This window comes from Macaca thibetana, chromosome 13 (assembly GCF_024542745.1).
Source record: "Macaca thibetana thibetana isolate TM-01 chromosome 13, ASM2454274v1, whole genome shotgun sequence".
Taxonomy (NCBI): Eukaryota; Metazoa; Chordata; class Mammalia; order Primates; family Cercopithecidae; genus Macaca; species Macaca thibetana.
In genome coordinates, this window is record NC_065590.1 from 19,569,476 (window position 1) to 19,581,818 (window position 12,343).

The 12,343-nt window shown below is 44.2% G+C and overlaps 1 protein-coding gene across 1 annotated transcript in view; it reads right to left on the reverse strand.

Annotated features, from left to right (window-relative positions):
• GCC2 (GRIP and coiled-coil domain containing 2) overlaps positions 1-12,343 on the reverse strand; it is a 673,733-nt gene that overhangs the window by 259,420 nt on the left and 401,970 nt on the right. The window lies entirely within an intron of this gene.

The following is a 12,343-nucleotide window of genomic DNA, read 5'->3' on the forward strand; positions in this document are numbered from 1 at the left end:
TATATCACTGAATGAATATACCAGAATTTTTAAATCCATTCTTCTTTTGATGGACATACATGTTGATACCAGTTTTTGGTAATTATGAATAGAGCTTCTGTGAGATTTTCACACTTTGTTTTCTTGGGGTGGGGGCCAGATGCATTCTCTCTTGTTCTCTTGGGTGTATGACTATGATTTGAATTGCTGGATCATTGGTGTATTTAACCGTAGTAGAAACTTCCAGTTTCTTCATACATAGACAGTGACACTTCAGACAGTGACATCAAAAGAGCTACCTGACCACCTGTCTGAATGATCTCTAAGTGCTTTTTTTTAATTCTGAGATTCTGGTTCCCTGGTAGTGTGGGAGGACTGGCAGCCCTTTATTTACGTCACTTAGCTTCTGGCTCAGCCAGGTGTCTGCCTTATCGGGGCTATAAGTTCCACTCAGTTTGAAGTGAGTGGCCGTTGAACAATGGGCCACTAAACAAATGGGCCCCTGTCACTGTGTTGGAGAGGCAGGCTTTTCTAGGGACCACCTCTGCCAGGATTTCTCTCAGCATTTACATTGACTCAACCCAAGGACGAGTGCTTCCCTCAGTCACGTTGGAGGGATTTTAGAGCTCATACTGTTCATTTACTTTCTAGAATGTGTCATCTGGCATGCTGGACATTGGCATTAACCACACATTTCAAACAAACCATTATAAAGGCCATCAGAGAAACATTGCCTCAGTTGGTCAGATAGAGAGGATTCTTCCAAGCTCACAACAGCCACTGTGGCATCCCACTCTCAGTCATTTCACAGCCTCAGCTTCAGGCACTACCGCTGCTCCAGAGAGCCCTTGCAGGGGATTTGAGACTTCAGAGAAGACCTGCCACCTGGAGTCCCCAACAGAAGGTAGGAGAGGGAGTGTTTGCCAACAATAGTAAGTCTATTGATTTATTTCTTTTAGGTAAGTTTAGATTTTTTTAATTTATTTTTATTTTTTGCGATGGAGTTTCACTCTTTTTGCCCAGGCTGGAGTGCAATGACATGATCTCGGTTCACTGCAACCTCCACCTCCCGGGTTCAAGCGATTCTCCTCAGCTTCCCGGGTAGCTGGGATTACAGGCATGTGCCGCCATGCCCAGCTAAATTTGCATTTTTAGTAGAGACGAGGTTTCTCCATGTTGGTCAGGCTGGTCTCGAACTCCCATCCTCAGGTGATCCTCCCACCTCGGCTTCCCAAAGTGCTGGGATTACAGGCGTGAGCCACTGTGCCTGGCCTGGGTTTTTTTTTTTTTTTTTTTACATGGGAATATATATATATACACACACACATCTATTTACATATATACATTTATATTTACACACACAAAGACACACAAATTAGCTTGAACTATTTGAAATGGCCATTTTGAGCTTAAAAACATCTGGCCTGCTTATAAAGTTATTGCCTCTCATGTCCTAGTCACGTGTCTCGGGTTTTCTTTGAGATGCTGGGCTGGAACTCTGCCATCCGTGTTTCCACTGGGCCAGCTGGTGCCTCTTCTCTGAGTCTCTGTTCACATAGAGACTGAGAGACGGGAGGAGGAGAAGGGACTTGGTCTGTTCGCTGCCTTCTTGCTCCAGCGAGCGATACTCCCGAGATAATTCACTTCCTGTAGCAGCAGCAGAGTCCAGTGTGCAGATCACTTCAGAGTAAGTGTCTTCACAGTGTCCTCAGGAACAGAGCCCTGGCCAAGTTGCACTCCTTGCCCAGGAGTGGGGGTTTTCTCCACACGCTCCTCCTCCAAGATCCTGTTTCAGTAATTCTCATCTTTCTGAAGTTGCTGCCTCTGTGATACCTAAATGTTTGCTTTCTTTTTTGATACCAATTTCAAATGACTTAACCTAGTACTTGCACATCTGAGTTTCACAGTAAATCATAAATATAATGGCCACTCTAACAAAGGGAGAATATTGCTCCCTTTTCAGTGACAGGAAGATGCTTGGCCTATCACTGAGATAGAGTAAGAGTAAGAGATTTATTGGGGGACAATTCTTGTGAGGGATAAATGAGCAGGGCTGTCAGAGCCTGGTGTAGTAGTAACCCCTGTGGAGAAGGGCAGGAAAGAGGGAAGGAAGGCAGGCTGGGTAGGCAAAGTCTTAGACTGGTTTAGTTCTCAGAGAACTTTAGTAAAGCTGTCGGGGGGTTCTCCTGCCAATCGTTCATCAGAGAAGATGCTCCTCCTGGGAAGGACAGGGCCAGGTGACGGGTGGAAAAACATGGCCACCTGACCTGAGGACCTCGAAACTTTGGTTTGGAGACTTAACCACCAGACTTTTGAAAAAGGTTCCACGGTTTCTGTTACAACTATTCAGTCAGTTTGTGAAGAATGTTGAGCCCAGCTCCTTAGCTAACAAAATGATTTTACTTTCCAGGTGCATGCAGAGAGGAAAAGGTAATTTATAGTTCTTGCCTGAACAATTTGAGCCAGCTCAGGAAGTCATTTCTAGGGAAAAGCAGTGATAAGGCGGAATAAAAATTGGAAGACAGGATAATAAAATTGCCCCTGTGTAGTATAGACTTTGTCTCTCTTTAGAGCTCCATGTGGAAGGTCAGAGAAGAGTCAGCCATTTTCCTCCTTAGTCTTCATCAGATCTCTCATTCTGTGCCACTGAGAAGTAATGCTTCCACTCTCCAATGGTCCCTGAAAAGCAATGCAATTGTGCTTGAGAGATTGGATAGGAAGTCTATTCTGAATGTTTTTTCCATAAAGTGAAACTTCAGAGATAATTAAAAAGTGTGAATTCTTATTACAGGCACACATCACAATCTATTTTCTTTCAAAGACATTAATATTTTGAGAAAACCTCAGAATTATTGGCAGCATCATGTTAATTAAAAAGGTAATAAGGCCAGTCATGGTGGCTCATGCCTGTAATCCCAGCACTTTGGAGACCAGGGTGGGAGAATTGCTTGAGCCCGGAAGTTCAAGACCAGCCTGGGCAACATAGTGAGACCCTGTCTATACAAAAAATAAAAAAACCTTAGCTGGGCATGGTGGTGTGTACCTGTGGTCTCAGCTACTTGGGAGGCTGGAGGTGGGAGGATTGCTTGAACACAAGGGTTTAAGGTTGCAGTGAGCTATGATTGCACCACTGCACTCCAGCCTGGGTGACACAGTGAGATCCTGTCTTTAAAAAAATAAAATAAAATACAAAAGGAAACAGGCGTGTTAATATTCTTTCCCAAAATACTAGTTATGTAATAATATTGTTCTCAAAGAAATTCATGATGATTGGCAGGCGGCTTTCCTCATAAGTGGGGAGATGGAGTGGTCCATGATGTCATAGGTTATCATTATATAGTTGGTCATCTGGTTTTTCTTCATCCTTTCAAATGATGTGTGCTGAGCAATTCTTTTGACAGTCTCTTCATCTAGTTTCTTCCCCATAAATTCCGTTATCCCTTTGAACTTCATGTTCTGGGTTCTGTGGGGAAGGGCAACAAGTAGTCAGTAGGGGATCTGGGGGAGAGAACAAGGAAAAGCCAGGAAGTCAAATCTGGGAGAAGTTCTTTCAATTCTCTTCATCTCGATATTTGTGATATTGTTGATCTTGCTCACCTAAACTTTCCCTATTGTGCCCAGCACTGCAGCTGTGTCTCTGATGTAAGAAACTTCCCACCAGCAGAAGGATCTGGAACTCAAGGCCGGCTCTGCAGATTCTTTTGTCCCATGAGGTGATCACTTGATGTGGTGTTCTCCCCCTTCCCCTGAGAATGGGGCTTCCTGAGAGCTGGACTTCAGTGATTATTATTGCTCTTCGGGGTCTAACCACTCAACGGGGCTACCAGGCTCTTGTCTGGTGCTGGGGAACATCTACAAAGATGCGACCCATATTCAGGTCTCCCAGCAGTGGATGCCAGCCCCTGCAGGGGTGGAAGTGGCAGGGAAGTGATGTAGACTCTGCGATTCTTGGTCGTAGAGTACGTTCAGTGTGCTGGCTTTCTCAAGTGGTGGTGATGCTAGCAGTGAAGTTGTCATGTGGGCAGACTCAGGACCAGGCTGTTACAGACAATGGTGTTAGCTGTTGTTTTTTTCTTCCCGGGAGCAGTGTTTCTCTGCCAAGAGTGGCTGTAATGGTCTGAGTTGGATGGCTTCCGGCCAGGAGGTGGAATTTGCAAGAGAACGCCTGCTGCAGTAGTAGTAGTGGGACATAAGCTTGCTCTAAGTTGACCAGGGTAAGTATTCTTGTTTCTCAGCTGATGGGTGGGACCATAAAGCTCCCAAGAGTTTATGTCTTTTGTATTTTGCTGCCAGGGCAGGTAGAGAAATACCATCAGTTAGGGGCAGGGTTAGGCGGGTCTGAGCTTTTGGGCGGGGCTTGCTGCGGCCACTGTGGGGGATGCAGGGGTAGTTCTCAGGCCAACGGGATTATGATCCAGAGGGGAGTATGGCTGTCTCTGCTGTGCAGTAGAATTCGTCAGGGGAGTGGGGGATAGCCAGTAGCGAGAGGCCTCACCCAGCTCCCACGCCGTTGGTGAGGTCAGTCTCGCTCCTGCAGCACCCTGCTAGCAGCGCCTAGTTTAGATCCAGGCAGCCTGCGCGCAGAGCTCAGACCTGGCGCAGTCCATAGGCTTCCCTGCTGAGAAAGCAAGCACAGCTTTCCTCCTTCTTTTTTATACATTAACCTCCGTTAATATCTCACACGGTTAGGCCATGGTAATCTTTTGTTGAAAATCTACGTTAAGTATTCTCTTGAGGGGACAGGAAATGCTAGAAGTTATCTGCACTTCCCCTGTGTTTTTAATATTCCCCATTTCGAAATGATTGGCCAGCTCATCCTTTGATGAGTGGGAGAGGTGGGAAGAAGGAGCGGGAAAAGTGTGGCTGGGTGAAGAGAGGCAGGAAAGGGCAAGGCGGAATGGCCATGGACCAACCTCTATTCTGTATCTTATTGATGCCCTTGACTAGGCATGTTCCCAGACCAAACCGAGGGTCAGGCTGCTTGTTCTCACGGCCCAGGAACGAGATGCAGATGAACTAGGAAAGAAGAGAGTTTAATTCTGTAACTGGGCACTAGGAGAAGGCCTGGAAAATATTGCCAGACCAACTCAAAATTACAGTTTTCGAGGGATTATATACCTTCTAAGCTATATGTCTACATGTAAGTGTACATTCATCTAAAGACATAGTGATTAACATCTTCTAATCTATAATTAAGGTCTGAGTTTTGAAGACCTTCCTCTGGAGCCTCAGTAAATTTGCTTAATCTAGGTGGGTCCAGGTGCTGGGGTAATTACCCTTATCTTGTCTCCTGCTAAATCATGGAGGTTTATGGAGTTCCTTTAGAACACCAATAAAACTTGTTTGTGGAGGTCTGGGGAGTTTCTTTAAACCCCCAATAAAAACTTGTTTAATCCTTTATGGGTCCTGTTAAGAATTCCTTCGTTATTTGTCATGCTTCAAGGCCCAGGAAAGACCCAGGCAAAACTCTTTGTGGGCTTTTGTTACATTCCAGCCTTTGTATAAGGGCACTGGTTCTTTCAGCTTTTAATATTTAACCAGTCAGTCAGTGCTGAAACAGTTGTTATGGAGGCCTGCCTGTTCAGCTGTTAATGAGACCTGGCCTGGCACAGGCAGGGCGGAGAATACCACACCAGTCACTCTCACAAGCACTTGACAACCTGACCAGCATTGGGCTAATCTCTGAGATCTCTGACTTGCAACAACCTGCTTGGGTGAGTCTAGTTCTGTATTATTAAGACATTAACTAAATTGTGTCCTTTGGGTCAGACATATTGCTGCATATGAGAAACAGTCCTGATAGAGAATCTGTTAAATACCTCAGGCCATATTTTTCTTTTCAGAGAGAACTGTGAATCTCTTATAGTTTGCTTGCTGATCTGAGGCTTGGTCACCCTTATCTCTTCCTATTACTCTTTCTCTTCTCATGAATCACCAGTGGTACTTAGCATACTAGGTACTAAAGAACTGTGTCTGCAATTAAAATGAAAAAGACCAGGCACAGTGTCTCATGCCTGTAATCCCAGTGCTTTCGGAAACCAAGGTGGGAGGATTGTTTGAGGCCAGGAGTTTTAGACCAGCCTGGGCAACATAGTGAGATCCTGTCTCTACAAAAAGTAAGAAATAAAAATTAGCCAGGTATGATGGTACACATCTGTGGTCCTAGCAACTCAGGATGCTGAGCTGGGAGGATTGCTTGAACCCAGGAGGTTGAGGCTACAGTGAGCCCATGATTGTGACACTGTACTCCAACCTGGGCAACAGAGTGAGACCTTGTCTTATACACACACACACACACACACACACACACACACACACACACACATATATATATAAAAAAATTTTTTTTTTCCCCCAAGGAATGGGTATCCTGCTGGTCAACCTGAAATTCTACTTCCTGCTTTTGTAACCAGGTGTGAGAGGCTGAGGGAGGAGGCCAGCTTCCTACCTCTTACCTTTATCCTGAAAGTCTCCACACTTATGAAGAATTCCCAGCCCTTTCAACTGGACCAGTGTGGCTCCCACCCTTGTGCTGTGTGTATGGCATAGACACAGTGGACATATTGACATGGTAGTCTGAGTGTCTCACCATTTTTCTTGGAGCCTGCAGGGGCTTCCTGATGCTCCTAGGATAAAGTCTAACATTCTGCCATCACCATCAAGGCCCCGTGTGTCATGCCTGCCTTTCTTTGGGGCCTCATTTTGTCAATTCTCCCTGAGCTTGCTGCTCTTCCCCTCAGCCTTTCCTCCTGGCCCTCAAACAGGCCCCCCTCACCAAGCCTGCTCCTGGCTCTCTTTCTCTCTGCCCAGTCTCTTGCCTAGTTAAAGCCAGCACATGCTTCACACCTGGGAAGGACCACGTCCTCTCAGGAAAGCTGTGCCTCAGGCCCCAGTCTCAGCTGATGTGCTCTGGCGTCTCGAAGCCTGAAACCATCTCACATGGCACTCTCCTTGATTGGTGACGTGTGTCACGAGTTAGTGGACTTTTGCTTCACATGCTAGACCATAAAATCCATAGGGGAGGGGCTTTGCTCACCGCTGTATCTCCATCATTCACACAGTACCTGGCACATAGTACTTGTACAATTGAGAATGAATGAATGAATAAATGGATAAATGAAGGATGGCTGTAACTCTAGGAGGAAAGAAACATAGAATCATTTGTTTTTAACTGTTAGTACATACTTATGGTGCAGGCATATGTGGGGAGAGGGTGTGCTAGGGCCTTCTGCATGTTAGCTTGAATACTGAATTTCCTGGGGCTGGTTCTATTTCTTGTGTCTCTGTTCCTGTTAGATTGGTCCCTCCTTGCTTGAGCTGTGGGCAACTGGTCGAGTTGCAAAACACTGTGCTTTACCATTGTGGTGGCTTTTCATTCTTGACCCCGATTCTAATGTGTTCCAGTTGCCGCGTAGTTTCCACTGGTTGTTGGAAGCCTGAATTTAAATGTGATTTGTGGGTGTTTGAAAAACTCATAGTCCCATGTAATCTCACAGCATTAAACTTCAAAGGTCTTTGAAATACTAAACCTCAAAGTCGGCATGTTTAGGTCCTAGCTAGTGAAGAAAAAGGAAATAGAAAGAGTTTAAATCAAATGACAAAGATTATTTTCTTGACGAAACTTTAGTAAGGCTTTTAACATATCTCCTATACCCCTCTGTGTAATCCCTTGAAAAATCCTGTTTTTGCCAGAAAACTATTAAGTCAATGTAGAAAGGAACTCCCTACCCTCAACATCTGATCAGGTTCTTCATCCTCCACCACCACCCAGGTGATATCTAATCACCCTGGTCTATCTTTAGCAAGAATCCTGTTGGATCACTGTAGCCAGAACCCATCCCTTTCCTTACCCATGATGTTTCCTCTTGGGAATTTTCTATCCTTCCTTTCTCCACCCTTCTACATGGCTATAAATTCCCACTTGCCCATGTTATATTAAGAGTTGAACACAATATCTTCCACTGCAAGACCCCATTGCCATGGTCCCTACACCTATGGAGATGGTGCTGACTAAAATCTGGCCTACCGTGCTTTAATAAGTGTCAGTGAATAATTTTTTCTTTAGCAGGACCAACCAATCAGCCAACCACCAACCCACCAAACAACCAACCAACCAATTAAAAGTCAGAACTCATTTTATTGTTTGGGATCATAGCTCACCCTGGGGTGAATTATTTTCTTTTTTTAAACCATCTTTGTATTAGTCCATTTTGATGCTGCTGATAAAGACATACACAAGACTGGGTAAATTAAGAAGAAAAGAGCTTAATGGACTCTCTTTTCCACGTGGCTTGGGAGGCCTCACAAGCATGCAAGTACTAAAGAACTGTGTCTGCAATTAAAATGCAAAAGACCAGGCACAGTGGCTCATGCTTATAATCCCAGTGCTTTGGGAAACTGAAGTGGGAGGATTCACAAGCGTGGTGGAAGGTGAAAGGCATGTCTTACATGGCAGCAGACAAGAGAAAATGAGAGCCAAGTGAAAGGGGAAACCCCTTATAAAATCATCAGATCTCGTGAGACATATTCACTACCAAGGGAACGGTATGGGGGAAACTGTACCATGATTCAATTATCTCCCACCAGTCCCCTCCCCACAACATGTGGGAATTATGGGAGCTACAATTCAAGGTGAGATATATGTGAGGACAGAACCAAACCATATCATTCCTCCCCTGCCCCCCTCTCATATCTCATGTCCTCACATTTCAAAACCAATCATGCCTTCCCAACAGTTCCCCAAAGTCTTAACTCATTTCAGCATTAACTCAAAAGTCCACAGTCCAAAGCCTCATCTAAGACAAGGCAAGTACCTTTCATCCATGGGCCTTAAAATCAAAAGCAAGTTAGTTACTTCCTAGCTACAGTGGGGGTATAGGCATTGGGTAAATACAGCTATTCCAAATGGGAGAAATTGGCTAAAGCAAAGGGGCTACAGGCTGCATGCAAGTCTGAAATTTGGTGGGGCAGTCAAATCTTAAAACTCCAAATGGTCTCCTTTGACTTCATGTTTATATCCAGGTCATTCTGATGCAAGAGATAGGTTCCTGTGGTCTTGGGCAGCTCTACCCCTTTGGCTTTGCAGGGTACAGCCTCCCCCCAGGCTGCTTTCACAGGCTGACATTGAGTTCCTGTGGTTTTTCCAGGTGCACTGTGCAAGCTGTGAGTGGACCTACCATTCTAGGGTCTGGAGGATGGTGGCCCTCTTCTCATGGCTTCACTAGGCAGTACCCCAGTGGGGACTCTTTGTGGGGGCTTCAACCCCACATTTCTCTTCTGCACTGGCCTAGAGGAGGTTCTCCATAAGGACCCTTCCCCTGCAGCAAACTTCTGTCTGGACATCCAGGCATTTCCATACATCCTCTGAAATCTAGGTGGAGGTTTCCAAACCTCAGTTCTCAACTTCTGTGCACCTGCAGGCTCAATGCCACATGGAAGCTGCCAAGGCTTGGGGCTTGCACCCTCTGAAGCCATGGCCTGAGCTCTACATTGGCCTCTTTCAGCCATGGCCAGAGTGGCTGGGATACAGGGCACCAAGTCCCTCAGGTACACACAGCAGTGAAGGCCCTAGGCCCAGCCCATGGAACCATCTTTTCCTCCTAGGCCTCTGGGCTTGTGATGGGAGGGGCTGCCAGGAAGGTCTCTGTCATGGCCTGGAGATATTTTCCCCATTGTCTTGGTGATTAACATTTGGCTCCTTGTCACTTATGCAAATTTCTGTAGCTGGTTTCAAATTCTCCTTAGAAAATGGGTTTTTCTTTTCTATTGCCTTGTCAGGCTGCAAATTTTCTGAACTTTTATGCTCTGTTTCCCTTTTAAAATGGAATGCTTTAAACAGCACCCAAGTCACCTCTTGAACGCTTTGCTGCTTAGAAATTTATTTTGCTAGATACCCTAAATCATCTCCCTCAAGTTCAAAGTTCCACAAATCTCTAGGGTGTGGACAAAATGCCACCACTTTCTTTCCTAAAACATAGCAAGAGTCACCTTTACTCCAGTTCCCAACAAGTTTCTCATCTCCACCTGAGACCACCTCAGCATGGATTTGATTGTCCATATTATTATAAGCACTTTGGTCAAAGCCATTCAACAAGTATCTAGGAAGTTCCAAACTTTTCCACATTTTCCTGTCTTCTTCTGAGCCCTCCAAACTGTTCCAGCCTCTGCCTGTTACCCAGTTCCAAAGTAACTTCCACATTTTTGGGTGTCTTTATGATAGCACCCCACTCTACCAGTACCAATTTACTTTATTAGTCTATTTTCACACTGCTGATAATGACGTACCCTAGACTGGGTAAATTATAAAGGAAAAGAGGTTTAATGGACTCAGTTCCACGTGGCTGAGGAGGCCTCACAATCATGGCAAAAGGTGAAAAGGTATGTCTTACCTGGTGACAGGCAAGAGAGAATGAGAGGCAAGTGAAAGGGGAAACCCCTTATAAAATCATCCAATCTTATTCACTATTATGAGAACAGTATGGGGAAACCGCCTCAATGATTCAATGATCTCCCACGGGGTCCCTCTCACAACATGTGGGAATTACAGGAACTATAATTCAAGATGAAATTTGAGTGGGGGCACAGCCAAACCATATCAACATTACTTCTTTATACAACAAAATTATTTTCAGTATTAATCATGAATAGAGACAAATAATAATAATAGTAAAGAAATGTAGTCAGTGAAACTTGTATTCAACTTTTTGTATAGACTCACGTCAGTAAAAAAATCAGAATGACAATTTTAATAAAACTAAAATGTCTACAAAAAGTATAAGTCAGACAATTACTAAATCATACCACTGGTGTAACGTTTTATTTTCTTGATCCCTTCTTAAATTTTAAAACAAATAACACTTAGAAAAGAGTAAATTTTGTTTTTAAAGTTGTTATCCAAAGTCAGTAAACGTCCTGTATGAGGACAACTTTGTACTTACTAAACAAAGGTGTGAACGTTGCTGTTCACACTCTTAAATTTTACTGTTTTAAATTCTGGATACAACTGAAAACCCCAAGTCATTTCAGAGAATGAGAGAATTGAACAAACTCATGTGTTCTGCCTCTTTTCCTTTACAACTATTGTGCCACCATCATCTATGCCAAATCTACTGTTTAAACAGCAATATCCAAATATTGCAGGGTTGGAGACACAGGTTATACCTGCAGTGAGCTTTGTTATGAACTTAACCTTGGAAGGAAGGAGGCAGAACTACATCTGCCTGCCGGAATTATAGAGGTAGACTCTATGCCTGGGGTTTCTGAATTAATTTCCATACACAGGTGAATAAGACATGAAACCAAACAACAAAAATTTTACAATCTAGTGGAGATACAGATCACTTTTATTTATTCACATAATAAAAAGGTGCTTATTTGAAGCTCACATGCATATAGTTAAAACTCGGTAGTAACCTAGCTATTATTTAGAACTTAGGCCAATAGGAGTTTTTCTTTTCTTTTCACTTTTCTTTTCTTTTTTTGCTTTTCTTTTCTTTTTTCTTTTCAGGGAGCAGTATTTTAACACTGACATTGTTTGGAATTGCCAGTGCATGGTAATAATAAAAAGCAGTCAGTTAAGACCAGCCTGGGCAACATAGCAAGACCCAATTAAAAAAAAATATCCTATGAAATCCAACAACAAGCAGTCAGAATTTTAGTTGGCTTCATTTATTCCTCTTATTGCCTGCTTCCAGGGTGAACTGCTCCTACTACCCTCAGCTATGGAATGCCACTATTTGGGACTAAAAGGGTCAAAGTTGAAAATCTGTGATTTGTTGCAGTCATTTATCCATGCATTTTTTTTACTCCCTCCACAAGTTCTCAAGGGCACTTGCTGTGTGCCAGGCACTGCATTCGGTACTAGGAGTAAATACTGCGTGAGACTGAACCCCCAAAAATTAACAATTAAGTGAGAGGTATAGATAAGAAATTGCTGAGTAAATACATAACAACAGGGCTGCAACTGGGACAAATATGGGAAGCGAGGGAAAAGAACACCTCACTTGGTTTAGGGCGTCCCAAAAGGGTGGCATTGAAGCCAAGACCCAGTTACCTCCATGCCTGGGAGCCATGCCCATGCTGACATTGTTGACAGTCACCCTGTCTCCACCTTTCTGCTTTTACCAGGACACAACTTGGGTTCCCAAAAGGCCACCATCATGCTTTCTGTTTCCTATAGGACCTACCACTAGAACTATTAATCAGGTTTTGGTCTTCTGACATCTCCTCTGGGCACTTCCATTTTATTCCCACCCACCCGTGAGGGCACTCAGGCCATGTTTCCTCAGGACTGGCTGCACCAGGGTTGCCCTCAAAGTGTAGTGTTCCTTCTGATAGTGACCAGACAGAACTCCAGGATTGAAAC